At 54.3% G+C, this 3,918-nt stretch overlaps 1 non-coding gene across 1 annotated transcript; it reads left to right on the top strand.

The window, feature by feature from the left end:
- The first annotated feature begins 208 nt into the window (after window positions 1–208).
- LOC126029386 (small nucleolar RNA SNORA51) lies at window positions 209–340 on the top strand. Its single transcript, XR_007502997.1, has one exon. It is a non-coding gene; the product is annotated as a small nucleolar RNA SNORA51 (small nucleolar RNA).
- The last annotated feature ends 3,578 nt before the right edge of the window (window positions 341–3,918 follow it).

Below are 3,918 nucleotides of genomic sequence, written 5' to 3'. Positions count from 1 at the left end.
CATCAGCTGTTCACCCAACTCTCACCTTCTGCTCCCAGGTACCAGAACTTCTCATCCTCCTGCTCTTCCCATCCCCCTGTCCCCCATCCTTTTCCCCTGTCCCTCTAGACTTTGCATTGGCCTCTGTCACATGAACAGTGTCATTGGGGTCTGACGGGGACTTGTCTTGCTCTTAGGAAGCACATAATCTACGGGTGCTCGAGGTATAGGCCTCCCAAGCTTACCACAGGCTGTGTTCTTTACACTGACTATATAGAAAGAGGAGGTACAGTAAATGCTCCCCATATACACCTCAAACCAGGCCCTTTACCTGGTCTGTATTGTGAATGGGGGGACAAAAAAAAAATTGAGAGCCCGCTCTCAGTCCCAGCCATGTCCTCAGTAAATATCTGTGCTGGGATCTAGGTGGGGAACCCCTCTCTATACCCTTTCCCACCACCCACTGGTGCAGGATGTGGGGTTGGGATCCAGGACCTTCCTTGGCATCCAGCACACCCTTTTCTAGGGTCTTGGTGCCCCTGTCTGTGGATTTCTGGGGAAGGACAGATCTTCCCAGTGAATCCCTGACCTGGAGTCCTCTGGGTGTCCCTAATCAGCCCTCAGTGTCCAGAGAGTCCTGGGAGGGGGCCAGATCTGGACCAAGGATCACATGAGTCTGTGCATTCCTCGAGGAGCCTGGCTGCTCCTCATAGCTCCCATGGTCCATGTCCTACAGGCCCAGACGCAGCCTTAATTAGGCAGGAAGTGGAGGGGTGTGGTCCTGCCTTTCCCGAAGACCTGCTGCCCCTTATCAGGAGCTCTTGTAGGACCCGGTAGAGTCCAGCTTCGGGGAAATGGGCTATGGAGGGTGGTGTGTCATGTGAGGTCTGACATGAGTCAGTGACACAAGCAACAAAGCAATGGAAATTGGGGTGTGAGGTGGCAAGGGGTAGTAAAAAGGGGGGGTCTGTTGGGCTTTAAACCCCTGTCAGCCTATCCCCTCACTTCTGTGTTCCCTCCCCTCCACCAACAGGCTGTGCCTAGGCCACACTGTGACACTGGGGAGCTGGGGAGGCACCTGTAGACCCAAACCCCATGCGGGAACCCTTTGCATCTACCACACACACATATGTGCACCGGGTGCCCATGGCCAGTTCCACTTGGACCTCTGATGGTCAATGTGCAGGGACAGGCCATGCGTCTGATGGCCCTTCCAGTTCTTGATGTCATTTGCAAATGAAGAGAAAGGTGCCCCCCCCAGGGTTTCTGGGCATAGTCTATGCCAGGGAGCAGCGGTCAGGCTCAGGGCTGCTGGGTGCTGAGCCTTCTTTTATTTAGTTTTTATTTATTTTGAATTGGGGGCCACACTGGCAATGCTCAGGGGTTACTCCTTACTCTGCACTCAGGAATCACTCTTGGAGGTGTTTTGGGGACCCTATGGGATTGAACCTGGGTCATCTGCATGACCTGGCAAATGCCCTCCCTGCTGTGCTATGGCCCTCCCTAACCCCACCCTGCCCAGCCCTGCTCTGAAGTTCTGGAAACAAACATGTCTTCGTTCTATTTCAGACCCTGAATTTTATGCACATCCATGATCTCTGATGTGAAGATCTTCCAGGGCTCCCCATCCCCTATCTCTACCAGTGCCTGAGGCATGCCAGCTTGGGTCAAAGCCAGACTGTGGAGCAAGGCCCACAACCCCTGTGTTGGGGAAAGTTTCTCCAGCACCTCTATGAAATCACCCCATGAATCGTATTTCCAACTGCAGGTGAGCAAGTCTGAAGCAGGTAGCTACGAAGAATTAATAAACCAAGACAGTCAGGAATCATGGAGTCAGTTGTCTTCTTGCCTCATGATCCCACTCTATGCCCAAGCCAACCTCTCTGCATTCTCCCACTGCATATTCAATGGGGAGGGGGTGTGAGATCTAGGTGGACTTTCCCAGACACTCTCGGGATACCCCAGTGTTTCTGCTGTGGCTCAGAGCCCAGAACAGGCACGAATAGTGGACGGTGGGTGGTGGGAGCCAGTCTGGGTCCCTCCTGCTCTAGTGCCCAGGCCAGGTCGGTCCCATCAGAGCCCCATGACAGAAGTAAGAGCTGCAGCTGCAGCCTCATCCTAGCTTTGCAACAGGACACAGGCCTCACTGGCCCTGGCTCCTGACCTTTCACCTGAAAGTCCTGCAGCCCAGAAACACCACATTCAGGAGGGTCAAGGCCTTGGGGTCTTTGTGCAGCAACCCTGAGAGGCCCTGCTAGATCCTATTGCCCCTCCCTCAGCAGGGGACACCCCCCAACCTCTCTTCTGGGACCCAGAGTCTGGCTTCCTTCATTCTTTGCTCCTCACACACACTCATAGCAGCCAAGGCTGCATGAGCTCACCAGAGCGACCGCCAGAGCTGGGCTGACCTCACAGGCCCTTGGCTCGGCTGTCCTTGAGCTGTGCGAGGGTAGGAGGCCCAACACCCCGTGACCCATGACCTGAGAGCAAGGATGGGCGGAACCTGCCCGCCCACCTCCTCCAGCCTTCCCCGCTCCCTCCACCTCTCTCCTCTCCCCTAACCTCTTTCCTCCCTCCTTGTCATTTTCCTCCTATTCCGCCTCTCCTCCTCCCTCTTCCCCTCCTTCCTCCTCTCATTTACCCTCACTTCTCTCTCACCCTCCCTTCTCTTCTCCTCTCCTCTCCTCTTCTCTCTCTCTCTCTCTTTTTGTTTTTTGTTTTTGTTTTTGTTTTTTGTTTTTGGATTACACCCAGCAGCACTCAGGGTTTACTCCTGACTCTATGCTCAGAAATCGCTCCTGGCAGGCACGGGGGACCATATGGGATGCTGGGATTTGAACCAACATAGGTCCTGGTTGACCGCTTGCAAGGCAAATGCCCTACTGCTGTGCTATCTCTCCGGCCCCTCCCCTGGATACCTTCTGAAGGCATTAATGCAAATTGAACTTTTTGGGCAGCAAAATTTCAGCTCAAATGTGAGTATCCCAGGGTCCTCAAGACTAAGCACTGACTAAGCACTGACGCTGTCCTTCTTTTGCTCAAGATTCTAAGGGCTGGGGCCAGAGTGATAGCACAGAGGGGAGGACGTTTGCTTTCCACACAGCCACCCTAGGTTCGATCCCCAGCATTTCATAGGGCCCCCGGAATCTGTCAGAAGTGATTCCTGAGCACAGATTCGGGAGTAACCCATGTGCACAGCTAGGTGTGGCCTCCCCCAAAACAAAACAAACAAAAATGATAAAATAACAACAACAGGGGCTGGAGCGATAGCACAGCTGTAGGGCATTTGCCTTGCATGCAGCCAATACAAGACTGACCCTGGCTTGATTCCCAGCATCCCATATGGTCCCCCAAGCCTGCCAGGAGAGATTTCTGAGTGCAGAGCCAGCCAGAGTAACCCCTGAGTGCCTCCGGGGCTCCCCCCAAAATATAACAACAACAACAACAACAAAAGAACAGAAAAAAAATCTTAGAGTGGTTCTGCTGTCCTGAGTCCTCTGCAGATGAGCCATGCTGGTTCAGCCGCTCTTGTGCTGCCCAGATTGGGGTGGGGGGGACTAGACTCCATAGGGGCAGCCACAGGACCCCCATTCACCCCTGCTCAGGGCTGGGTGAGCTGCTGCTGTTCCTATATTGAAGACCTGGAGCATTCTGAGGGGTGCTCCCGGCCCAACTGGCCCTGCCTTGCCCTCCCTTCAGATTCCAGCAGAGGAGAACAGGCGGGAGTGGGGAAACTCCAGATCTGAGTCTCAGCCTCCTGGGAGGGAGAGTAAGGGCTAGGCTGGTGACTTTTTTTGTTTGTTTTTGGGTCACACCCAGGGACACTCAGGGGTTACTCTGGGCTCAGCGCTCAGAAGTCACTCCTGGCAGGTTCAGGGGACCATATGGGATGCCGAGATTCAAACCGGGGTTTGTCCTGTGTTGGCCGAGTGCAAGGCA

Source organism: Suncus etruscus, chromosome 14 (genome assembly GCF_024139225.1).
Source record: "Suncus etruscus isolate mSunEtr1 chromosome 14, mSunEtr1.pri.cur, whole genome shotgun sequence".
Taxonomy (NCBI): domain Eukaryota; kingdom Metazoa; phylum Chordata; class Mammalia; order Eulipotyphla; family Soricidae; genus Suncus; species Suncus etruscus.
Note: the sequence above shows the minus strand (reverse complement) of the source record. Positions and strands in the feature narration are given on the sequence as shown.